The 27,547-nt window shown below is 43.6% G+C and overlaps 1 protein-coding gene across 5 annotated transcripts in view; it reads right to left on the minus strand.

Annotated features, from left to right (window-relative positions):
• The window catches only part of TLN2 (talin 2), a 419,393-nt gene that overhangs the window by 320,505 nt on the left and 71,341 nt on the right, over nt 1-27,547 (minus strand). For 4 of the 5 annotated variants that reach the window (XM_033107584.1, XM_033107586.1, XM_033107581.1 and 1 more), the window contains exon 2: nt 24,589-24,678. The exons of the other annotated variant lie outside the window; for it this stretch is intronic. The gene's annotated coding sequence lies outside the window, so the exon portion shown is untranslated. The remainder of the gene's footprint in view (nt 1-24,588; nt 24,679-27,547) is intronic. 5 annotated transcript variants of the gene reach the window in all.

Here is a 27,547-nt window from a genome sequence, read left to right on the forward strand (position 1 = left end):
GGATCAGGGAGATGCTAACTGGGCACGGCCCGGAGGCTGGAGGAAGCCAGTCATAGCTGAGCTTGTGCATTCCGGCAAAATGCGCCAAAGACGTGGATGTGGACGTACGCTCACCACGCGCCTGCTGTGTCCAAAGTGGAATCCCGAGGCGAAATCATTCTTTGGAATATAGATTCTATCGGAAGGCCCTGGCAAGTTTGCTAAATCACACCAATTTGAGATGCTAACTGGATAGGACTATCATTATCAGAAGATAGAAGTTTATAAAATGAATAACGGAAAGAGAGTAATCAGTGGAATTACATGTAACAAATGCTGCTACTCATGATTAGCTAAACCAATAGTCTCCACTATCTGAAGCGAGGTATTAACATACATAGGTCATTTTTTCAAAAAAGGTAATTTTTACAGAAAAGCCAATGAGTTTTTATTCAGCAGCCATGCCAAGATCCTGACCCACTCCAAGGCCGTCACTGCTAGCATGAGGAGTATACACAGACCAACCTAAAGCCCGACTTCCTGGGTTCAAACCCTGGCTCCATCAGTAAATAGGGATCCTAAGAAAGTCACTAAAGTGTTCTGTAGTTTAGCTTCTTTATAAAATCTATAAAATGCAGGTAAAAACAGGACATAGCTCACAGAATTCTTAGGAAGGCTAACTAAGTAAGTGAACAAGTAAAACATTGTGATTAGAACTTGGTTTATGGCAAATCCATCCACAAAAGCGTTCACTCTTACCATCTTGTGTGTAAGAGCACTGAGTAAAGAATACTGATTAGAAGGAATAGATTCTATTCACAGAAGGAAGGGATAAACAATGGCTATACATAGGCCACCTAATCTAAAAGTAATATTACAGAAGAAAAATCTAAGCAGGAAAACACGAGTCAAATAATTTTGTACTAAATGAAAATTCATGTTCAAAGTTTGGACCCAAATTTTCAAGAATTTAAGATAGTAAGCTAAGTTATAAAAATCTTACTTTATCATTCAAAGTTGTTCCTTTTTAATAAATAATTGTATTTCCCTGAATTTCTTTTCATTTGGATACCATCCACCCACTTTCATTTCCAATTCCTACTTTTTTAAAAAAAGAACAGTTGCTTCAGTGGTCATCTATAGTGCTTAAATAGTCACTCGCCTAGAAGAAAACATCATATACTTAAATTTACCACCGTGATTAAATGGTATATTCATTCACCTCTACCAAACATACCAATTAAGATTTATTCAGAGAGCCATTGTGGAGAATATATGAAATCCTACTCTTAGAGATTCCCCCATTAAATAAAAAGTATTAAAAAAATAGGAAAATCCAAAAATCTACAGCCCAAAAAAAGACTAAAACTTGAAATTTTACCGAGGACAATAAGTAAACATTCTGTATGTCAACAAAGTACTATAAAATAAAAAACTAATATAAAGTTATTAATCTGGTTTTCAAGTATGGCAGATATGGGTTGTTGTTTTGTGTGTGTGTGTGTGTGTATGTGTGTGTGTGTGTTTACAGAAGCACCTTACATAACTTTAGAAACAAAAGAGCAAAATTGGACAAAAAACAGCTTGTTAAAGACATCTGTGCTTCTCCTGCCCAGTGCTGCCTGTATCCTTGGGAAGACAACTCAATCGCTTACTCAGCATGCCACATTTTATTATGCTTCAATTACATGCTTCCTCTGATCAACCATGTTAGCATTTAATTACCACACAATTAACTCGTGGCACTAACACAAACTCATCGGCATTTCTGCTTTGGACATGGAAATCATTAAACAGTCGACTCAAAGCCCACCCTGCGTTGCCCCATCCACCTGTGCTCTGTCTCCCTGGCATTTGCCTGGGTTATGTGTATGAAAGTTCCACAGAACACCAATTCTTCTCCAACTTCAGCCATAGCTGCCCAAAGGAAGGTCAGCCTCGGGGCGGAGGGCGCAAAGTGTCAACACCCATACTCAGTGGGGACTTGGTAACAGGAGGAAGACAACTCAAGCATCAAATGGGGTTTTCCACTAGATGAGTAGTTGCCAGACTTTGGTATTTCATAGGAAACAGAGCCCCAGCCCTCCCTAAACCGGGCTAACTTTGTCTTCAATGTCCATCCCCCTAGAGAAAACCACCTCAAACCATCATTTCATTAAAAACAGCCACTTTAAAATCTAAGAAGTAGGAAAGAACATCTTTTATTTTAAAAAATAAATAAATAAAAGGCAATTCTTTGAATAAATGTATTTAATAGAAATATCTTATTTTTTCTCCTGTTGACTTTTAGACCCATTCATGAATCAGTTCTTTGGGAAACTGGATTAAATGATTTTTAAGGTCCCTGCTAACCCTTACATCACTTCAACACAGCTCAGCAAATATTTTTAAACTAAAAACAATAAAGATATTTATCACCAGTATGTACAAACAATAATGTGTGATTCATTCACTTCACATATGCTAAAGTGACGAACGCATACACAAGCCAAAAATAAAAAAAAATTAAAAAAGCGGGGGTAGGGAGGTAAAGAGGAAGCATTCTGCTTTCCTGGTATAAGTTCTAGGAAGATTAATTTCCTGTCTGAATGCCATTCTGCTCACATATGATTTCAAAAAGATGTTTTCCAGCTCTACAATAGGAGTGGAATCAGCTGTTTTAACTTGGGGCCCTAGAGTGCAACTCTCAAGTTTCGTAGTTATTTATAACTACAGAGAAATGCCTGCTTCTGTCATATCAAAGTATGCAAGACCCCAGGCAAAGGTCAGGAGACAGTGTCACTTATTTCAAACATACTGCCAATTTAAGACTCCCCAACCTTTGGCAGAGCGTTCATAGTAAGAATGCTCCAGAAACAAACTAAAGGGTCTCCTGGCAGGAGGGCTCTGATCTTACCTAAGTTCAGTATAGTTCCTGGGAATTCCAAATGTTAGTCTGAAGAGTTGGATTCCAGTTGGATGTTTGTAGTACGACTCATGTGATTATCCCATGCAGACATGAATTTGCTCCATAAATATTTGCTGAACATTTCTTACTTAGAAGGCACCACTAGAGAATCTCCTCATTCCTCTCCCCTTACCACACTTGAAGACGGTATGACACGGTCCAGTTTTCCAGAGGGGAGCCTACTGCCACTAGATGATTTGCTCTAACAACTGCCACACTCAAACCTGCAACACACACAAATGATTTGAGAGGTCCCTTCTTGGAGATATCCTAGTTGGCTGGACTTGCATGGAGCATTTGAAGAAAGAGACAAGCAAGGAAAGTACCAAGAAACCTTGACTCCTAGAGTGTAGACTCATGGGTCTTGTTCATTATGACTTTCCCCATGTCTAGAACAACGCCTGCCAAAAAGTGTATGCTCACTAGATATTTGTTTGGTAAAAGAAAAGAATAAAGGAAAGAAAGACCTTAGATCTGTCGCTGACTTAGCCATCATGTAATTAGCTTCAAGGCATTCAATGACCTTTGGTTAACCTAAGGACTACGTCCAGGCTACCCGGAGTGGCTGATTTCCCTTCCTCCAGAGAGGCAGACAAGGCCCCAAACTGTATGTCACAGATTGGGTTTAGGGAAAACTTCTTTCACCCTTTCTCACCTATCAGTTGTAAATTCCTTAATTTGCTCCCTACTGATGTTACAAAGCAATCCTTAACCAGCATATGGAAGAGGCAGAGGCACTTGAAGTTTGGTTTAACATCTAATGTTTGTGCCTAAAATGAAACAGAGCCAACACTGTAGTTTTGAGAAATCCAGGAAGTGCTCCTGCCTGGGGCCACCAGATAAATTACAGAGCTGAGGACTCACCCACCAGCTGTGCTCCCCACCCCACCAGACCCCAATTAGAGGGCAGATGGGCTCCAGTAGGCGGAACCTCGGGACAGAACTGCAGGAAGAACGCGGGCTAGACGGAAGGATTCCTTGCTTACTGACATGATGCCACGGGATTGTTTAAATGTCAGGATTTCCTAGTACATTTTAAAATAGGATTGTTTAAGTGGACGTAAACCAGATTTCAGACAACGTTTCATGAGCATCGTGCATTAAGCTCAAGTAAGATTTGCTTGTAAAATAAGAGTAAGAGGAGGCCAAATGGGAGAACCAAAATCCATCCTATGGTTCTAAATTTTAGAATCAGCTTGTGGATGTCTTTAAAAAAAAACAAACAAAAAAAAAGAAAAGATAAATGCCTTCCTGGGATTTTGATTGAGATTACATTGACCCTTTAAGTCAAGTTAGGGAGCGGACATCTTAACAATATCAAGTCTTCTAATCCATAAATATGGTATTTATCTCCATGTTACTTGAGGGGCCCGTCAGAGTTAAACAAAAACAACATAATCGAGAGCTACTACCTTATGTGCCAAGAAAGGAAGAACAGTGGGAAACCAGAAAGTCTCTACAGAATAGTTTACAACTTCACACAGTTCTTTCATGAGCTTTACATGTAATGGATTCTACTGGCAGATAAATAAAGGCTCACAACACACAGATCAAGAAAGAGGCAGATGTGGAAACCAAACCCAGGTACTCTTTTCCCCAATTCAGATCCTGAGGTCTTTGCTACTGTACAACTTGCTGAAAAGTAAGAAGTAAAGGGAGGTTGTCAAGAGAGAACTGGGAAAGTGGTATAAGCCCAGCTACAGGATGACCACCTGCTCGTGGAAGCTAAGTAAGACTTCCCTACTCGTCCTTGTTCTCAGACAAGCCTACGGGACAAAGAGGAACCAATAAAAGGACACAAAAATAAATTCAGAGCAGGGAAAAAAACCCTTGTAGGAAGGCCCCAGCTGGAGAAGAGCCAAGAGAGGAAATGGGCAGGGCATACCGTGGAAGCCCCACAGAGCACAGCCAAGGGTACACACACAGCCACTGGGATCCCTGGAAATTTCCAAGAAGGGAAAGGCTACGGAGGAGGGCAGGCAGTGTCATTTCCTTTTCACTCCACAGAATGAAAATCACTTGTCTAAGGAGATTTAAAAGGCGGGGGCAGTGGGTGAATCCACTAATCACTTAAGAAGATCACTCAATGTATAAAAGCACATTTGGGTTAAGCAGAGAAGTCAGTGCTGAAAGTTGCAGTAACTGGAGGATTAAGTTCAATGCAGAATAAATACAAACCATACCAAGATATGTGCATTAAGTCCTTGTGGATCCCAGGTGTCTGTGGGTGGTTAGTCCAAATCTCAGTGCTGCTGACATAGAATGCAAGGCCAATTCCTAGGAGGGTCAGCCCCTTTGTTTTACTCTCAGTGGGTGATTCTTCTCTTCTGTATCTTTTTCTACATCTCACGGATTATCTACAGTGAACACATGTTACTTCTGAAATTTAAAAAAAAAATAAAACTTCTTAAATGGCAATCATGGAAATTTGTCATCTCTGTTGTAGCAGATCTCAAATACTGGCCGCTTAAATCCAGGCAATACGGATCGAAGGGGCCAGGCAATGAGGTACAAAGCACTTGCCTTGGAAGAGTGAGCAGCTAATAAAGTAGTATTCGAAAACACAGCAAACAGAGCTGTAAAGTAAAAACCTTCCGGGCTTCACAAAATTGTTTTCCTCCAATACATCTCTGGGCTCTATGACAGCTGGAATGAAAGGATTAGCCTCAAAGTTGTTACCGAATGTACAAGAGAAAGGAAGGGTGACAGAGGTGAGACAAAAAAAGAAGTCCAAGAACATTTACTGCCCAGCCTTTATATTTCACACTGACTTGCAATTTTGCAAGTGGCAGTTCTCACAGCCTGCCTGTGTGTTCATGTTTCCAAGTTCCACCTCCAAACCTGGATCCAGTGCCATAGATAACATCCCTGTGTCTTCTCCTCCGGCTGGGCCAGAAGCCAAGCAACAGATGATACAGCAGGAGTTTTTATGGATGAATGGAGTTGTGATAACCAACTTTAGAGTCAAGAGTGCAATTGATTCCTTTCTGAAATTCAGGTTATGGAGAATCCATGCATGCATCACCAGGCCCAGTGCTTCTGGCAATGAACCCGATGTCCAGAGCCTACAGTGACGTGTCCAAGGTCAGGCAGCGTTGGTGGCACATGCTTGCCATCCCGGCTGACTCCCAACCCACTGCTTTTCCCGTCATGTCACAAAGACAGCCTTCCTCCTTAGAAACTTCAAAGCCCCAAAACTAATTTCAGATCCTTTCAAGAGGAAGCCAGCAATTCAAGCATCTGTTTTTGGCAACTCCATGTTTTGAAGGTACTTAAGAAAACTACCAAACTTAGTAAATTCAAGTCACAATGCACTTTCCTAAAAAAAAGTGCTTATTTTGTCTTTAAAAAGTAAGTAGCAGCCTCATCAAGGGGACTAGGCCCCCAAATGCTGTGAAGTTTTATTCAGCTGAGGAAAGTAGTGGTGCTAACTTTCAAGTCACGCATTAGACCAGCGTATTCTTGAAGGCAGAGTCACTTGTCACCAGGTCTCCTGTTAGGTCCATTGTAGGCACAGAGCAATAAAGATCACAAAGCCATGCCATATGCCATGCTCTGTCTCCAGCCCACTGACCCTACTGTGCCCAAACCACGCTTAATTGGTTTTCAGCTAGTGTCTTACTACCTGGCCCTCCATAGAAATGACACCCATTCATTAGTTCCCTACCTCGGAAATAATCATCTCAAAATTCAGTCATAAGGCTTATGAGATTCTTCAAAATGACCTTTAAAAAGTTAAGAGATGAAAAGATTAGTGAGCCCTCACTAGGCATAGCATAAAATCATTATCAACTTAAAATCCTGCTGGTAAAACTATGTCCAATTAAAGAAAAAGCAACAACGTCTGGAGGTCCTTGAACATCCCTGTGGAGGGATCCCACCCACTGTGCATCCTCCTTATCATGGATAACTTGCGGTCACTTCTGCAATTCAGATATCCTGTACCACAACAGGTGGCCTTACGATTCAGAGGGTAACAGAATTATGCAACGTTCTAACCAAGAATTAAGGTCTTCCCAGGGCAATGTGAATGCAAGCTTCATTTGTGCAAGAGCCAATCAAATCACGAAGGGTGGTTTCCAGCAACCTCGTGGGACATCCCTTCAGTACGATGAGCCAAGTAGGGATAGAAATGATGGGAGTTCTCAACAGCCAGCCATGGATATCCACCCCAGCCTTCCCCTTGGCCCCAGCTAAAAGCTTGTTTGACAAATCCAGGCAAAGAGAGACACACATGACCCACTCGGTTGGAAGGGGAACAAAGGGGACTTGTATAGCCATGAGTATGCCAGAAGATGGCTCAACCAACTTCCTTTGGCCAAAGGAGTAGCAACAAAAGCTCCTCCTTTCTTTAAAATATGCGGAGGGAGGCTTACCTGTCTTGGGCGCTTTCTGCCTTTTGAAAAACATCGTTTGTCTTGTGCTCACTGGGATGGTCTCTAATATGACCCACAGCGCACGGCACCTTTACACAGAATTATTTCTAAACTCTCAAACTTGCACAAAATGCCTTTTTCAGTGGCACGCTTAGTGAGCAATACTAGCGCTCTGGCGAGACTGCAAGCCCCCTCAGGTTACCCAACTCTGACCATCAAAATCGTGTTGACATATGGGCTGTGGCAGGGCCTGCATGTTCAGATGGCCAAGAGCGGCCTGGGAGAACTATCTTTAAACAATGCTGTCTTTCTTCTGCATCTTTAACGGCTCAAGAACAGTATGCATATTAAATAGCAGGGAAAAGTTACTCCATTGAGGCACAAATTCCTTTCCCAACAACGCTCCCTCAAGAAGGAATTTCACATTGTGCCCAACTCCAAATAAGTAGTGATGGAGCTTCAGATTGCCACAGCAGATGTTCCGAGTCTTTCTTGGCCATTTTTAAGGGCATTTTTAACGGCGAAATCTTTCTTCCCTTGCCTCACTTGATGAACGAGGCTGCTACGAGCTGGCTCCGTTACGGCCCCAGAAGTCCAGAGGCAAATACTGTCCTGGCCCAAAACTGGAACCCAGTTTAAGCATTTAAAATCCAAGGCAAAGGTGTCTGCTTTGTTTTGTGGTGTGGAAGCCAGCCACAATGCCACCTATACACAGAGCACATTAGAGACAATGCATGTTTGTTCCACAATGTGGCCTGTGGAGCCGTTTTGCCCAGGAAAGTCCTGCTGCGTTCATTTTAGACATGGAAACACCACCAATGGCTACCATCCATTTTAGACATTCATTCTTCTTCCTCTCATCTGAACTGTAATCTCGAAAGAATTTTTGAGGGAAGAATATTTAAAGAATGGCAAATTTTGGCAAACTACACTTAATCAGTTGGCACATTTACACCACCTTTTCCTCAATTTCAAAATATATTTGCGTAAAGGAAGCCTGGTTTCAAGTCATATCCAGGCCATTGCCCTATTCAAATTTTTGTAATAAATAACGTCCCAGGGAACAGAAAGATCAGGTTGCAAATATAAATGTAGGCCCAGAAAAAAACAAAATTGTCAAGTTATTCTTGGAATCTTCCATGAAGTCAGCATGGCATGTCTGTAATTCTGTCTTAATAGATACTAGTAGCAAAGATCAAATCCGTTTGGTCTTTCACTAGTCATTGATGATTAAATGACATTAATCATTAAAGTCATTTAATCATCAATGACTTTAGACTCCACTACATTCCAGCAACAGAGCTCTACTCTGTTTAACAATGACCCTCACATAGCTGTATCCAGAGTATATCAATTCCTTTAGTATTTTTGCCAAAATTCTTTCAACAATTTTTCATGCCCTCTGCATGAAATCCCCCCACCCTTCGTAAAATGTAATGGATTGCTGCCTGATTAATATGTATCCACAAAAAGAACTAAGAAAAAAAAAAGTCCCCCTAGTAAGTATGTTTTGTGGAAAACAAAACATCTCACCAGGTATTGGGGGTCATTTGACACCTGGATGTACCTCCCACTCCTGTGATAGCTACAGGACACAGGTCAGATGTGTGGTGGTCCCAGGGCCACAGGACACAGCCACCACCCCAGGAACATTTCTGAAAATGTTTTCTGGCAAATGAAGACATCGCCCAACAGTCCCGGCACTCCCCTACGACAGCCTGTCCCTCTTGCTTCAACTCCAACTTTTGATCCTTGCATATGTCTAATGCAACAAACTTGCCAAGTCGCCGTTCTGTCAGATAAGTAGCCAATAAGGAGACAAGAAAGGACCGGCAAGTTGACAGCGGAGAAACTCAACGCTGACACAAGGGAGCTTAAAAAAACTCAAAAGATTCAGCACGAGAACTGCAGAAGAGGTCTGGGGCCATGCTTCGTTGGATCCAATAGTTCTATTCAAATCACACACTGTGCACTGTCATAGCATAAAATGACAATGATTCTGAATGATGAGGAAAAACACTGTCCTAGCACACTCTGTGAAACAAAGCGATAAGAATTATTTAGACAGATTTCCACAGTGGTTTAAATGAAGTTAGTTTAAAGGCTTTCGAGAGTAAGAATCCGTTATCTGGAAAGTTTATTCAATGTGAAATACCTCATTCCACAATGAAACTGGACAAAGGAGGTATTTAAGACAGCTTTGTGGTTTCACTTTATAGTGTTTATTCTTCACGGTGCTTTTACTCAGTGTCACCGCTTTATACTCCTTGGAAAGCCAAAGATGTCTTTCAGTCTTCTTAACCGTGCAAAGTTTGCCCATGGTATTCTAAGACATTTCAAATAGTTACTGAAGGTATACAAATAAACAGCCTTTACATGACCTCCACGATACAAAGTCTTAACATTATCTCACAGACTGAGTGCAGTGGGTGATGTTAGGAGCTGCTCCTCCGTGCCAAAGAAATTAAAACAAAAATCATAAACCTATTAAGAGATACTTAGAAAAGCAAGTTCAGGTTAAATAGAAAAACTAGAGCATTTACTTTAAAAACAAAAACTTAATTCTTTATATTTTTAACAGGTGTAAAATTCTAGACGTTAAATTTCTCAATTAAGACAGGAAGCTTAGGACTTTCCTCAGTTTTCAAACAGCAAGTGGAGACCATCATTGCTTGGGTACCTGCATAGAGAAGCCAGAATGTTGTAGATAAGAGAAGAATCCACAACCAATCACCAAGAACAGAACTTAGATGGCACTGGAATTCATGCTTTTACAATATAACAATAAATGTATCTTCTCAATTATGAATCATTTAGTTATATTGAGCTGCTGGTGGAGTCCCTCAGCATAAAACCATCAATGTGAGAAGAAAAATTATTTTGTAACAAGACTCTTGGTATTCCTGAGTGACACATGACTAGTTCAGTCCTAGGTGGCTGAGACTTGAGGATGTGGAACTCTGATGAACCATTTTCAAATGTCATCAACAAAAGATATTGCTGGACCTAAACAGGATGCTGCCCATCTAGGGTAAGATGGGACTTACCCTGTGTCCATAGAAGGGTAAGTTCCAGAAGGAGTTGAGAAAAACACCAACAGGCATACAAGTCACCCAGAGATGTTCTGAACGGCCATCCTTAACCACCTAATCAAAGGTCCATCCGTTCAGCCTAATTTTGTTTCACCTCTCTAGATTAAAACTTTTTGAATTAAGTACTACAATTTCCAATAGAAAATGAAGTGATTCTCACTCTCCAATCCTAAATATTTGGGGGAGAGAGCAATGGAGGAAACACAAGTGCACTGCTATTATCCACAGTCAAAGAAGTTTACTGGAAGCACTCAATCATCAATGTCACTCATTCATTCATTCCCCTAGTGAATCTTTAGTGAATCCCTGCTACGTATGCATCAAGTGTGGCCTAGATACGGGAGATGCAGCTATGAAATAAAAGAAGGGCCTCATTCCCATATAAATGGAAACAAAAATCCCAGCACACTGGGGCAAGTGCAGTAATAGTCAGGCACTGAGGGAAAATCATTACCCAAAGAAGGAGCAAAGCATCTCCATCTGGGGCAAGGGACACAGCCAGAGGCTGCTTCAGCATAGCACAGAGGACACAGGCAGGGTTAATAACGGTAGAGAACAACAACAACAACAGAAAAAAAACCCTCCTTGTTTGGCTACAGAACACAGTCCATCTTACAAACTAAGTGTGTTTAAATGAAACTGTAAGTGTGGGGCAGCCGGATGGCTCAGTTGGTTAGAGTGCGAGCTCTGAACAACAGGGTTGCCGGTTCAATTCCTGCATGGATGGGCCCTGGAGCGACACACTGTTCCCCAATATTCCCCAGTGCAGGGGGTGGGGGGTAAAAAAAAGAAAGAAACTGTATGCGTGTACTGAACAATGCCATGCAAAACAACTAAAAGGTTATCAATCCCTAAAAAATGATTCACATATAATTTTTAAAAATTGGATCGATGCAAATTAGAGCTCAGTCCTTAAAGACTATCATCAATATTCCAATCTCAGGAACTATTAAGCACTAATCATGCAGCGCACCATAGGGGAGCAGGGCTTCTCAAACCTCAACATGCACACAAATCACCTGCAGACCTTGTTAAACAGCAGGATGTGATGCAGGAACCTGCCAGGTGGAGCCTGAGAGTCTGCATTTTGAATACGCTCCCAGCTGGTGCAGATGCTGCCGGACCTGTGACCCACTCCGGGCAGTGAGGGTGAGGAGGGCAATGGTGCCCGGTTTTGACGGACCATCGTGGTCACACACGGGGCTCTTTAACAGAAAATCTTCCTCTCCTCGTCTGAAACCTAATGAGCCAGAACCTTAGGAGACGGGGTTCCCTGTAATTTCTTTTTAAGCTGTCCAAGTGGTTCTGAGAGGCAGCCAGGCTTGTGAAGCACAGTCAAGTAAGCACTCTGAGACACAGGCCTCTCGCCTACCTCACCCCAGGAAATAGGTCAGGTCTCTGTGTAGACAGATAATGCCAGCAGCTTTGGAAGACATCCCTGGGGACAGTGAGTCAGGAAGAGGATGCCCAGCTAAGCTGGCCAGACTTGTCAACTCAGCCATGGTGATGGCTGGGAATCACAGCCTCCAGGATGACATCTGTTCTAGAATCCATCTTGACTCTTCTCATACACTGTAATTGCTTTCCAAAGCCAGTGCTTAGATCATTATCATAGTCTACTTAGCTCATAAAACTCACAAAGAGGAAAAGCAATTTTTTTGGCCTAAAAATTACAGATAAGGGGTCATCCATGATGAAAGACTGGAAAGAAGCCAAAAGGCAAATATGCAATTAACCAACCCGATGCCTCCAAGCTCTAATCTTGAAAGGGCTCTCCAGCCACACCCCACCTCACTGCAAAGTAACAATTTTGTTAATAAAAGGGATTGAATGGAATGTGGTCCTTCCGGGGTTTTTACACACAAAACTGCTTCTGGAAAAGACTAATCGTTGACTCTCTCCAGGTGGAATCGGTGATAGACCTGGCCCATTTGAAATACCAGCCTTTCAAGTTTCTTTACATCCACTTTCCACTGAACAAGGCACTTCCAATTCTGTTCCCTGTATTCAGCCTCATGCTCCCAATTTCTACCCATCTCATTCAAAGTTGTATGCCCTGATCCCGTTCTCTCCCTTGCTTATCCTCGTCTTAGCTGGCAAAGGGCAGCAAAATTTTCCACAGTGAGTTCTTACTTTACCCCTCAACTTGGAGATGCCATTCCTGTGAGAGGCTTTCCTAAGACTGGTTTAAGAAGTACTGCAGCCAAGGTCAAGGGTCAAGTTCATATTCTGCTCCTCTGCAGTGAATGTTCTGGGGAGAAAGATCTAAAGCTTTCTTAGCTATACGTGGATCACAAAAAAAAAAAACAAAAAAACAAAAAAAGGAAGCAACAGCAGCTTGTCTTTCCTACAATGTGCCACAATGTATCATGTTCATCTCTATTCTTGGGTCCTAGGAGAGTAATTGTATAAAAGAAATGAATGACTAGATAAATGACTGGAAATAACAGGATGAACAACATCCTGTCCTCCAGAAGTCCGGTTTTCTAGCTGGAGACTGAGAAAGCATCATCACACAGTATAATTGAAAGTGCAATAAAAGAAATTCAGACTCAACAGCCCAGAGTCGCACAGCAAGGAGGCAGTGATGCCCGTGTCTGGACTCAGGTCTCCCCAGGCCCCATCACTGTGCCTCCTTTATATTCTCTTCTACAGAATACATGTCATCAGCCTTAAGGGAACACAGAGGAGGAAGGAGGGCTAAGCTGGGGTGGGGTGACTGGGGAAGGGCAGCATCTGAGCCAGGTTTGCAGAAGGAGCTGAACTCACTGGCTGGAAGGGGCTGACATCACTTGTTCAGGGGTCTTGGAGTAAATCTGCTTAGAAGCTACTCACCACTTACCAGTGTTGAATAAGCTTGGTGGGGAGGGAGGTGCAGGGCAACGTCTTTACAGATAAATGTCCTTTTTCTTCTTCCTTTTAAAAGAATATCTTTATCCTTGTCTGCTAGGGCTGGGAAGGAACAAAAAGCCTAGGATATGCAAGAAATATAGATTTTATTTTTCAACTAGAAGAGTATGAGGTGGGGGTAGTCAGAAGTTACAGATAATTTTATCACATCTGTGGAAATGTGACCCTTAAAATGGAGAATGGTTCAGAAAATCCCTTATGGGGTCTGAACCTCTGCCATGTAATGATTTTTCCTTCTTAAGGGAATAAAGGTTAACAAAGTATAGCCTTTTTCTACATAAGGTCACACAGTACTTCCTCAGTCAGATATCTACTCTCAGAATTAATATGTACAAATCCCCTGCTTGAATAGACATCTCCGTAATCTACCTCTGGAGAGGCACGTGGTTTTGCTTAAAACCCCCAAGACCCTGCCAGCTGAGGTCCACTGAAAGTGGAGGTTGTAATTAAATTTCGCCAAGGCCTCATGACCTCAGCCCTGGGGCAGGTCAGCCCGGAAGGCTGTAGGGCCAGGGTGGCCCTTCACTGTGCCCACCCAAATTCCGAGAGAACACACCAGCTCAGGGTCCTGGGACCTTGTGGATAACTGAAGATGCTAAAAGCATTGAGGAGAACAGTGCATGTGAAACCTACTGGCTAGTCTCCTGCCATTTGGCTCCTACTACTTGCCTTCTTAGGAATAAAGGAATTCTGGCATCACCCAGGGCAGAGGGGCGCTGCATCCCTAATTTAGACAGATATAAAAACAACCTTCTTCACCAGTACCTTCCTTCTTAGACAAGGAGGTTCAGTGTTACTTACATTAGACTTCGCCTGCCCTGTGTTGGACCAGTATTTTATGTGGGAGAGTGAAAATGGCCATAGCCGTGCAGATTTGGGGGACCTTTTTGTAAGGCTTGCTTAGCACAGTCACTCCCGATAGTAACTTGCTCAAACCCTCCTATACTCAAAAATAGTAATAGTGAGGGAAGGTGGGGGCAACAGTAACTTGAGTGATTATTATGAGCCAGGCATGGTGCTGGGTGCTTTACCTGCAGTATCTTATGTAATGCCTTTCTCACAACAATCCTACCAGGTGGGTACAGTACCAGAGTTTTACAAGTGAGGAAGCTGAAGCTCAGAAGCTTTATAACTGGCCTGCTCTCACAAAGCCATTAGATGGTACGGGCAGCATTTGAACTGTCTGAGAGGATGGCTCTGCTGTTTCCGATACAATTTAAGATTCTCAGAAAGTTCAGTTTCATGAGAGGATCTATTCAGCGAGTTACCAGCTCAGCAGCTGGCTAACAGCTGTTCAGGGACCAGGCTTCCCAGATAATGATTTATGCCCATTATTGGCTCTCCAGCTAGGAACTACAAACATCCTACTCGGCACCCTTAAGAAGGCAACAAGGGACATGAATCAAATTCAAGTAGTTATTTCCAGATTTCCAGTCCTTCCAATCCTCCAGCCCCTAAGAGCAAGACCACACCAACACTCTTGAGTCTCCAGTGTGACATAGGGGCAAGGGGTCCAGAACCTCATCCTGAGCTGTGACACTCTTCCCAAAGTACCACCCTGAATCACCTCCCCAGGCTCATTAGAAACCTAAGCATTTACAAAGTTCTCTGGGATTACAAGAATTCCACCGTATCAGAAGACAATTATTTGGAACACATTAATACAAAAATGAAACCTTGCACATTTTCATTTATGAATTTTGTAATTTGGGGAAATTTTGAAGCTACGGAGGAAAATGTTTTGCAAAACAAACAAACAACTAAAGGGAACTTACATATAGCATAACTCATTTTAAAAATAGAGGATATCTCCAGATGCCAGGATTAAAAAGGAAATTATTTATTTTCTTTTACAGATCTGAATTGTCTAATGTATCTGTAATAGCACCTATTACTTACATAATAAAAGTTTTAAGTTGCATATGAATAACTTAGCTTGCTCATAAAATGACTGCGTTAAGCATTTAGTAATTACTGAAATACTCGTATATACATACACACCAGAAATTGTAAGGGGAAAACAAATTCTCAACCAGCACTGCTTCCCCCTTCTACTACTCTCAGAGGCCAGTGATTTGCTTCTTTTCCCTTGGTGAAATGAAGCTTTATCTATCTTAAAGCACATTCCCGAGCAGGGAAAAGAACCCAGGAAACACCCTTCCCCTGATGATGGAGACCACCTCTATCTAGCAGAAAACAGGTGTGAGGCACGACCCCCACTGAGTTAGAACTGAGGGTTGTATTGACCCCAAAGCAACCTGAGGGGTAGCTGGCCATCGAGCAGTCAGCATCCTCGCCCATCTGTTACAAGGCCACTGCTCTGTTGTCTTAGATTCTGGATTTGTCTATGTGGCATGCATGCATCACAGGGCCAATTGTATTACCTCTATTTTCTTATTTTCTATTCCTGACACTCTGACTTTGGGGGCCTTGCAGGACTAGCCAATTCTTAGCACCAACGGCTCAGCCTGGAGCTTGCCTTACGTATACAAGCCAACCAATCCAGCGTCTACACCACCCAAGTACCTCTTTAACTTTCACACACCAAGCTCTTATATCCCCTGCACTAAATCATCTCAAGGCTAGTTACCAGGTGCCTTGGGAGCATCCTTATAGCCCAAACCCCCCCGGAATTATTCGAACTAGCCAATCCTAAGATGTGTACACTGCCCCGCCTTGCCTCCTTGAAAACCCCAATTAAGGCTCTGATCAAGGCTTTCTCCTTACTGCTGTCTCCTGCCTCCCGACCACCTTGCTTCCTCTGTGGTGTGGCTCCTACACTAGGAAAATGTAATAAAAATCATCTTTCAATGGCATTGGACCCTCTGTATCATCACTCAGTCATACTTTTGTAAATTAAGACCCAGGCCCAGAACAGCCACCAACTCTGAACAACCAGGAAGGGCTTCTAAGCGGAAACTAAACAGCCATGGCTAAGCCCATGAGCTGAAGTTATAGGATGGCACACACCCTCCAAGTCCAGACTCTGCCAACTCGGTTACTGGGTTTCCGCGGCAGCCTTCAGTCCTGCCTGAAGCCGCTACTATCTGCAAAGCACAGGCACACCCAGAGGCGGTCAAGTGAGAGACAAATGTCAGACAAAGAGGCACCTCACTGTCTGGAGGGGAGCTACTGTTTCAGTCCAGAACTCTGAGTCACAAGGAAAAGGTAAGATGGTCATATTAATACTAATATGCTGCTAATTCTTAAAGTGGGACAGTAGATCTCGTACTTCAGACGTTTTCAAGAAAAATTGACAAGTTTCACCTGTAATTGGGGGAAACTTTAATTGCTTACAGAACTCATTCTGAATTCTTCCTTCCCAGAAGACACCAAAGTAAATGAAGCACCACTGCTTCATTTTTGTCATATTACTTTTAGGGTATTCTAGCTCTTCTCAAAACCGTACTCGTTTTCATTTCCGGGACATCTTGGGCCTAGTCCATCAAGCTCAGTCTCCCTCCCCGACATCTCCTCTCCACCACGGCCACCACCAGACCATATGTATCTAGCATTCCTGTACTAGGCACAGAGGATTCAATGTAAAAAGAGCTGATGCAAGTTTAGAGGTTACCAGAGGGGAAGAGAAAGGGTGCATGCTAGGAGGGGGTAAAGGGGGCCAAACGTATGGTGATGGAAGAACCGACTCTGGGTGGTGAGCACACAATGTGATATACAGATGATGTGTTATAGAATTGTATACTTTAAAGCCATACAATTTTACTACCTAATGTCACCCCAGTACATTTAATAAAAAATATTTTTAAAAAGTCAAAAAAAAAAAAAAAAGGTGACGCATATTGCCAAAGCCCCTTCCTTGTGCAAAAATACCATAGGTAGAAAAGCGACACGTATCGGTGTCTTTAAAAATTAAAGACTATATACAACCCTGAGAAGCTTTTGCTGACACCACAGCATGGAATAAGCAATTAAATTAACATCCTTTTAGGGGCAATGTGACATCTCCAAATCTAGTTTTCCTAAGGCTGCCTATAATCTTTACTCCAACTCAGGCACAAACACAACCTCTGGGAATATATGCCCAAGCATATTTATTTTTCCAACCAGCTGTCTTTGGGATATGCTGAAGGCCTGCTGTCACTGCCAAGTCTTCTGAGGACACAGACAAACATGTCCTAAGTCACGCAGAAATAACTCCCACAACTGCCCAGAACAAAGCAAAAAAATATTTGAGAAACAAATGAACCCACAAACAATTTAATAGTAAACAGTTCCTTTTAAAAAAAAAAAGCCCCTAACCTCAAGGGTGTGGCCTATGTCCTTTACGTTTCCCACCTTTTTAAAGCCTACTAGGCAGGACTGTCAAGATACACTGTTGTTCCCAACGGATATTTAAATTTTGTGATCATGTACATTATTTCGTTTTTAGAGAGTACCATGTTCCCTACTAATACTAAAGTGGATTGCATGTGGTCATGTTGTTTGCTTCTGTAATGACAAGTGGGAACAGCAGTTCTAGGGGTCAGGAAGGTCAAATGTCCAACAAAACATAAACTGGAAGAAGTTTGAGAAGTATTAATCCAGGATCATACTGGCCACAATTCAACTGAAAAGTTCCAAGCAGCACATCCTTCCCACATGGCAGCCTCCTGAGTTCTGAGAGTGACATCTACAAGAAATGCCATAGCTGGTGCAGGACCATCCTGGGTCTTACTAGCCTGGTACACAAACATTATGCAAGCCGACCAAACCAAATTGGCCCAACAAGTCAATGACAGGAGAGAAGAGATCCACAAAAGAGAAATGCAGTGGCAGCAACCTGGCCCCTTATCTTTAGCATTTACAGAACGGTCAAATGTGTGACAGGAAGAGATTTGTCCACGTCCTAATCTACCTCTTCTGCTCCTGGATAATTTGGAGGCAGCCAGGGCAGTCAGCAGCAGCCAAAGGACACCCACTGTTCACACCAGTTTTGCTGCTATCTCTGGATGGAGCTTACTACTCTTGCCACAAGAGTAGATAACGCTCTGTTCCAACCTCAGGCAATTTCTTCCTCACAATCAGTTCTCTGAGGATGTTAGCCCCTCTACCTATAATCAAGAGCACACCTTGCAGGGAACAAGGGTGTCACTCCAGGAAAATTCCAAAAGGCACTAGCAAACTAAACATAACTTAAACAGAAGAGTTCATCCTCTTGAAATGTCCAGCTTTACGTGCTCTCCTCCTCTAGACTACATTAAATCATATAAGGCCAATACCACATTAACCAAAGGACCAAAGTGAACATCACCAATATTGGCACAAAATGGTTATCACGTACCTCCTGATGTGATATACAGAGAAAGGTGCCAATCATCATTTATATTACATTCCTGACAAAAATGCATCTAATCGTAAGGCATTGCCAAACAAGCCCAAATTGCTACAAAATAACTGGCTTATATCCTTCAAAAATGTCAATGTCATCAAAGACAAAAGAAGCAGAAAACTGTTCCCAGGTAAAAGAGACTAAGGAAACATGACAACCGAATGCAACTTGCGTAATCTTGGATTGAATCCTAGATCAGGGGGAGGAATTACTATAAAGGACATTATTGTGATAAGTGACCAAATTGGGATATAAACTGTATATTTGATAATAGTACATCACTGTTATGTGTCCTGTTTTCACTAATTGACCTGTAGCTTTCACTAGTTGACCTGTTCTTAGGAAAGCCATGCTGAAGTATTTAGGGGCAAAGTGGCATGATGGTGTAGCTTTCAAATGGTTCAGAAGAGAATATATGATACGGAGAATGATAAGCAAAGGTGGCAAAATATAGACAACTGATGAATTTAAGTGAGGCTAGACAGGAATTCTTCATGGTCTTCTTGCAACTTTTCTGTAAGTTTGAAATTATTTCAAAATAAAGTATTTTAAGACAGCACAATTTCAGATTCAACTCGCAAAGCATTTCCACAGTACCACCTGCTGAATAAGGTAAGACCCCCCACTCCCCGTATTAACCTCATCTGTCACCAGCTACCCCCTCACAGACCCAGGCACCTGTGCTCCTCTTCCACCTTCAAGCCAAGTGCACACCTGGCCCCAGCTCAGCCGTTCAGATTCATCTCCGAGGAATTAGAAACTGAGACACACAGACTGAGCCAGGAAGCTGTGAAGTGCTGAGCAGAACAGAGGGGCGCTTCGGGTGTGAGGTCTCCATCTGGAGTTGAGGCAAAGATGCTGATCTGGTTTTGAAAAGAGGAGAGTGGTGGCATTGGACAGAAATATCCCAGAGCTGCTTCTCAGAGAAAGAGTGTGCAAGCAAGCGTGCATTGGTGGGTCCCCGGTATGTTCTCTTAGGTACACAGCAGGCACTCAATAAAGGTTAGCTGCAATCAGCAGCTGCATTGAGCCACCCCACAGACCCCTTCTACTTAAGCTAGCTCCCCTATGTCTCTGTTCCTTAGCCCAAGGAGCCTGGTTAAGAACAGACCTCTATCAATACAATGGGATAGTCACCATAAGCTATTACACAGCAAGGCAGAGCTTGGAGTGCAGCCACCCACCCCCCTTTTCCCATAGGAAGGGATGGCTCCTCCTGTTCTTCTCATGCTCACAGCCTCTTATCCAGGGACAAACGGACTGCAGTGAAGGTACCGCCTGTGAAGAGACCATTCCACTTCCCCCAGACATCCTGTGGTATGGCACACAGCCCAAAGGGAGGACCCGGGCCCCGGATAGTCACACCTGGATCCTAGGACCTACTCCTGCCGCTAACCTCATTGCAAATAGCATCACACTTGTCTGACCCCGTGGTAGACAGAATAATGGTCCCCAACGATGTCCATGTCCTCACCTCCAGAACCTGTGAGTACGTTACGTTACTACATGGCAAACTGAACCTTGCAGATGTGATTGTGTTACGGACCTTGAGATGGGGAGAGTTTCCTGGGTTACTCGGTGAACCCAACGGACTCAAACAAGTCCTTAAAAGCAGAGACCCTTTCCCAGTCGTGGTCAATGTATCCAAATACAACGTAGCTGGATTTGAAGATGGAAGAATAGGGTGAGCAGCCAAAGAAAGCAGGTGGCGTCCAGAAGCGGAAAAAGACAAACGGATTCTCCCCTAGAGCCCCCGGAAGGAACCCAGCCCTGCCCACACCTTGATTCTAGCCCAGTGAGACACATGTCAGATGTCGAAGCTACAAAACTGTAAGACAATAGATTTGTAGTCTGTTAAGACACTAAGTTTGTGGTCACTGTGACGGCAGCAATAGAAACTAGTACAGACCTTAGTTCCCTCATCTGGAAATGATTGAGGTTTCATCCTTTCTGAGAAGTAGGGTTAGCGAAGCCTCGAGTCCACCTCTTGACCTCTCAGAAGCCCCTGGGACACCCCTGGAAAAACCTGGGCCCTTGACCAGGTGATCTATAAAGATAATTGATTCACAAAACGAATGACGTCTGTGTCAGACTGAACTTATTTGGTATCATCTGCCCTTGTTTTGCACAATATTTACCACCAGAGCTCTAATCTTTCTTTTTTTAGTAGTAAAACCAAAATCTGTCCCAAGTTACTAAGTAATTAGCGGACCCCAGTGTCCCAGAGCACCAGCGTCCAAATCCTATCCACTTCATCAGTCAACTCTCCCCGGCAACCACACCCACCCCAGGGGGCTTTTGTGCTGCCTCTGATCCAGTACTGAACTCACCAGGGCCACCTTCCAGATGTCTGAGTCATCCTCACCAAGCAGCAGCTGGATTGTGAACTCAAAGCAGCAAAACCCAAACCCTGCCCTGGAACTTCAGCTGCCGTGCAAGGGTCACGCCCTCCCTCCTCCTACCTCATTACTTTCCCTAACGTCTCCATACAACTAACTGCCCGTGTCTCCTGGGAACCCGGGAGCTGGCTGAAGGGCACGCTGCTCCACGCACTCCCTGGGTGCAGGGATGTGCTCAGCTACACAGTGGGAGCCACTTAGTTTATTGCCTCTGCTCTCAGATGGGCGTTTGAGGCTGTTTTTTTTTTTTCATCCCTGAAATATTTCCATTGAACAAATCAGCTACTGTCCTAACTACTATGCAGTCTCGCTAACAAGTCCCATGCCAACCAAGCCTTATGGCTGTTGTCAAGGCGGTATGTTTTCGAGTAGGGCCTATTTAGTGCTTCCCCTTCATTCTAACGACAGAGAACGCGTACCCCCTGCAAGAGCCATTCCAGGGGAAGGAGGTCAAGGCAATCCAGGGCTGACACAGGCGAAAAGAGCACTAATTGGTTTTGATTTTTGTTGCATCTATTCAAACTGAAGCCCACCAGGTAGGCTGCCCAGGAGATCTATCCAGAGACGGGGAACATCACGTTTAAAGCAAAGAACTAGCAATTGTTCTGGCCCAAAAGAGAGGTCTGTTCTAGGCACTCAGGTGCAGCACTCTGTCAGACAGGGGTGCCGGCTGCTATGCAGAAAAAAGAAGCCTGTGCCTGGGTAGGCAGGTCAGCAAAGCTCACCCCACAGGGAATTTTATCAGCCTTTTATCGTCCTGTCATCATTCACTCTTGTTAAATATGAGATCTGCCACAGATGCCTGCCACAGGACAGAGAGGGACCATGACTCTGCCTTGGAGAAATGTGCTCCTGACAAATGTCACAGAGTAATGCTGGGTGCCTGGGAGACCCCAGCCGCAGACTGCCCAGCACGGCCACAGCTAGTGAGCCAAGAAGCTTCCCTCTGAGCAAGAATGGCGGGAGGGGAAGGAGAAAGAGAGAGAGGCCAAGGTTGCCATGGGCAGCCTGCAGCAGCCTCCCACCTGAGCCACATCTTGTCTCACGTGAGCTGGCACAGCAGTGGTCGCTTCTGAGCGTCTCTCAACAAGTCAGCACCGCTGGGCATACACAAGAACAGGAGGGATGCAGAGACGGAGCCCGCAGAAGTGGCCAAGTCCAAAGCAGCTCTGTGATGAGGTCCTGAAGGCTGCACCGGGGACCGGAAAGGACCTCCTGGCACCCCTGCTGATTAGAGGCTCTGTTTGAAGCCCTGTGAACTCCCATGGCATGGCCATGTTTTTTGTTTTGTTTTGTTTTGTTTTGTTTTGTTTTAGAAGCCTGTGTATATTGAGCTTTCAGAATAAAAATTTTAAAGGGTAACAACATTCTGTGCCAGGGAGGGTCCCTACACAGGTGTTGGGAACATAAATTATATCATCTTCTGAAAGGTGGATTTTTAAAGGTACATAGCTTTTGGCCTTGAAATTCTATAAAAATACCCACATGGTCTACAAATAAGTATTATAAAAATGCTCACTGCAACATTACCAAAATAAAAGCAAGAAAAGGGAGGGGAAGAAGCCCAGCCAGCAACAGGAGAATGAAAGGTTATAGAACTTTTCATGTAAAACATATGTAACAATTAACACAAATAATCTGCAGTCTTTCAATACGGGATAGATTTATATTAGCATGGAATCAATGTCTATGTTATTAGATTTTAAAATATATTAAGCAGAACATTGTTTTATTATTATATTTTTGTTTATTTAAAAAAAACACGCTTTCTCTCACACAAGGGTCAGGACGACTTCGCATATAGAGGTGGACACCACCTTGGAAGAAGAAAATAATAATCAGCAACCTAGGGCCCGACGGACAGGCTGGACCCCTGAGCCTGACCCTACTTGCTGAGTGACCCCAGGTGTGTTCCTTCGCCCACAGCCTCAGTCTCGTTCTTTGTAAAACAGAAACTACTTGCCTAACGGGCTGTGGGGAGGGTTAAAGCACAAGCCCGTGTGACAGGCACTTTGCCCGATGCCGAGTACGTTTTAAGTACTCCACAAATGGCTGTTAGAACTAGTAACTACTCACGTGGAGAACCCAATTGTCTTCTCGTGAAAACGAGACACGACTTTTGAAAGGTCTGACAGCATCCGTGCAACTTTGCCGAGCCTGCAACCACATATGGTGTCTCCAGCGACCAACCCCAGGGCCAGTTCACTGCCTGGACTCAAGCACCCCTTTGGCAGGGTTGCCCTGAATTCCTCCCTCTGTCTGCTCTGAGGTTTCTGTGGTCAGTTCGCAGCTTCTAACATGGTTTCTCTTCTCCACACCCCACTGAAGTGCCACATTAGCCCAGCTCATACAGTCTACTCTTAGGAACAGAAAAACACCCTCAGGCTTTTCAGAAATGCTGACTTATGGAAGAGACACACTGCAGAGACCCCACAGGATTTCGTCTCGTGAATCTGAAAAGCACGTTATTTAAGGTACAAAACCACAACCTACAACAACAATATTGAGGTACAAGCCCCCAGACACAGGTGAGGGTAACAGACTCCTATACTTTTGAGTCAGGCTCATACTCTAGACCACTCAGCCTCACGTGAATGCAGCCAGACAAAATCCCACTGGGGCTCTGGTGGCTTTTCAAACACACACCTCAGGCAGTCCATCAAGAGTCACAGGCAAGGTCAAGTTTCATATGCGTCAGGAAGCTTTAACCTCCCTTCACCAAATATCATCTACAAACCAGCTTCATGGACATCATCTGGAGCTTGTTAGAAATGCAGACTCTCAGGCCTCACCCAGACCTCCCCAATCAGGATCAACATTTTAACAAGACCTCCCAGGTGACCCTGCTTTAGAGTATTTACAACAAAGTCTTCCCAGATACAGTTGTGATGGTTGACTTAGGTTTCTACTTGATCTTTTTCTTTCTTCATGGAAGTTCCATGATAGCACAGTCTGCCTACCTTACTGGCATGTAGTACTCAAATATTCATTGAAAGAGTGAATAAATGAATGGTCTGCCAAATGACTGAAGAGACCTATCCTGTTGTAAGTGCAAAGAAAGATGCAAGCAAGGGTCTGAGAATATATGGGGTGGAGGGAAGACGTCTTTAAACAAGGCTGTCAGATAAGACCTCTCTAAGAGAGGTTGACATTAGGGGGTTGCATTAGGATACGATGAATGAGGAGGACGTGCTGGAGAAAAGGATATCAGGCAGAAGGAACAGCACCTCCCTTTGCCACCCAAAGAGTCTTTTCCTGTAGGCCAGTAAAGACAGAAAATCAAGACCTGTATGTTGGCTCTGGTGGTGGAACAAAGAAGCTCCAAGGAGGACGATTCAGAGAGCTCCACGACCATTATGACTGTTGGGGGCAGAAAGGCCATGTCTGTAGTCAAAGCTGCCATTGCCAAGGCTCTTGGAGCTCAGTGTAAGGGAGCTCAGTGTCAGTCTATCAGCTGACCTGACTGGACTTTGTGACTGCCGGCCACAACCCCTCCAGCCCTCAGATTCCACTGGTCTACAGTTGCTTGCAAAGTAGAAACATGGAGATTACTCACTGCTTTCAACAAGTCAATCCAAAAACTTGTGGGCAGCCAAGCATCCAAGGGTCCAGGAGCCCAGTCCAGATGTTACCCTGCAGCAGCACGCTGGCAAAGAAGAGACAAATGACACGTGTCAGTGCAGGTGGCCACATTGGCGGGTGAGCGACGTTCTCCCAACAGTGAATGACACTAGTAGGGTCCAGATTATAAAGAGGGTGCAAAAGACCAATGCTAATGTGTGGCGAATGTTTTCAGAGCACTGTGCCCTGACACAGCTGGAAACCCTCTGCCTTCAGTCTCAGCAGAGGCATCACCCCACCACCAGCAGCTCCAGAGCAACCTCTGGCTGCGAACCCCACAACGAGGAGTCCAGACAGGCGGCGGCAAAGGGCCCTTGGAGACAATCAGGCCCAACCCTTCTCCTCACAGATGAGAAAAATCAAGACTCAGAAAGAAAACAGGCTTGTTCAAAATCACCAGCAAGTAATGGCAAGTCCAGGAATGGAATCACAGAATCTATAAAGCTAAATTTACCTGTAAATTACCTTCCTTAATAAAACTTCATTTCTAAATAAATGTTATCCTTATTCTGTCTGCCTCTTAACCGAGAAGAGACAAGGCAGCCTGAAGTTCCAAATCTTAACCATTCCCCCCAGTTCCCTCTCTTTAATCCCCAAAGACTTCCAACAGCCAAACTGAAACTCCTGGTTTTCTTCAAAAACAAAATCTAAAAAAAGACACACAAAAAACAAAACCCCAGAACTGTTCACATTTGAGTACAAGAAAAAAATCGACACACTTTGAGGAGAAAGACTAAAGACCTAAAAGTTCTGAATGTATGAGATATAAAGAACACAGAATCAGACAAAGCTCCTTTTCCACACATTAGGTTACAGATTCTGGAGACCAGAACCCTCCTGGGAATTGCCTGGGGACCATAAGAAGTAGGACACTTCAAAGATGGGTGGGCTAAGACAGTTGTCAATGATCATTTTGTTAAAATGAAATGATTGAAATGCTAATTCTCTAGGAAATGTCTTCTGATTATGGTTTTTTAAATTAACCTTCATCTATTTAAACCATAATCATCTAAATAGGTACCGCTTCCCCTGGGGTTCTGGTTCCTCCTGCTCCTGACAAATCAAAGCTACCTTGAGCAGCTCATACCTAACCTTAGACACCCTTCAGTCAATTCATCTGTAAAGAGTGTGGACTGGATAAAACACAGGTGTCTTTCATCTAGAGGATTCTAGAATTCCCTTACATTGCCGGAACACAGCTGACAGTACCTCACATTAAGTCAGCTTATACAAAGCATAAGTGAATGTCAGTTGTTATACATTTAAATTGCCGTATCTCTTAGGAAATAACTGCGAGGCTGGTGTAACAATAGTTGTATTTTGTTTCTAGGGAGTTAGATTCAGCAGTGACAAATCTGTCCCCACCCTCACTAAATGGGTATTTGGATCTGTTTCCCCCAAAGGTCCACTATTATTTATAAAGCAAAAGGGTTTCTTTTGCATAAAATAGAATTTAGGCAGTGAGGTCATTTGTTTTGAAACCACAACAACCATTCCAATTTTTCCCCACATTTTAGTATTCTAGTTACTCTGGGTCAAGAGAAGGAGATGTAGGCTCAGTGAAAATGCAAAGCTAGGCCACCCACAGCAAGTAATTAGCAAGTAAATAATCAAGGATTCTACCCCGGACAATCTATGGTATAACTCCCTGTTCACTTCCCTTTCAATAGTTAGGCACACTCACATGTAAAAAGCCAACATAGACTCACACACAAGCAGACAAAACACATTTCAAGAAATCCTCAACAGCTCCAAGATTCGTTAAAAAAAAATAATAATTCCATGTTATTCCTTATGGAGAAGGAGGGTCCACAAACTCCTCTGGAAATATGATGGACCTTTTCACCCAAAAGAAAATAATGCATTCAGTTTCAAAGGGTTTGTGAACCCTCTGAAATTTCTCTCTGCACCCCTGGTTAAGGACCCCTACTTAATTAAAACGTTATAAGGAGTTTCCTTTTATAGCTCTCTTAACTTTCTACAAACCCTTTGTAAATGGAATTGTGAATGGCAACCCCATTTACAAGTGATCCACAAGGGAAGGAACCAGTGAGAAAATGGGCCTCATGGAGGACTTATGGTGGAACATGTACAACTCTGCCGCCAGCAAAGCTAACAATGGTATGGGAGCCCTCTGCTTCTCCTAGGACCCTTTGCTCAAGCGTTTCAATAGGGACCTCCCCAAAGCTATGTTTGTGCTTGGTACTCAATTTTTCAAAACCAAAAAATAATCAACAAAAATACATGCTGTTTAGGAATGCATACATAGGTGATAAAAATAAGCAGAGCAAAGATTGGTTAAAACAAAAAGTTAAGACACCCATCACCTCTGAGGCAGTGGGGGAGCTTCTAAGACATTCTGTACTGTTGATTTCTTAATCTGGTGGTTGGCTTCACAGATGTTCACTTTCCTTTTCAAACTATACCTACATGTTTTACATACTCTCTTATGTGTATGTCAGAGTAAAGAAATTAAAAAGAAAAAATGACAGCTGCACAGCAGGGACAGCGACCTCCAAGAGTTCTCAGCCCTCGTGTAAGACGCACCAAAAACCCTGTGGAGTGTGAACCCTTGCTGGTCAAGGGGTGGGGCACCATCTATAAATACATTTCATTTTTAAAAGTCCACACCCTGGGACGGTCCTGTGTTCTGGGCTGAGGCCACACTGACCTCTGATGCAGCCTGTCAGTCTGGGAAGAGCTGGTTTTGGGTTTCTGTAAACCCATTGGTCTTTCCTCTCACACGCCCTGCAGGCCTATTTCCTGTGGCACATTCTGTGACCGTGAACAATCTCAGTACGTCTTCCTGAAAGCTCAGAAAGGCGCAAAGCCCAGACACTGCTGCAAAGTTCAGACGAATGTCTGGCCAGCTCCTTCCTCAGGTGGATACATCC

This window comes from Rhinolophus ferrumequinum, chromosome 6, assembly GCF_004115265.2.
Source record: "Rhinolophus ferrumequinum isolate MPI-CBG mRhiFer1 chromosome 6, mRhiFer1_v1.p, whole genome shotgun sequence".
NCBI lineage: Eukaryota > Metazoa > Chordata > Mammalia > Chiroptera > Rhinolophidae > Rhinolophus > Rhinolophus ferrumequinum.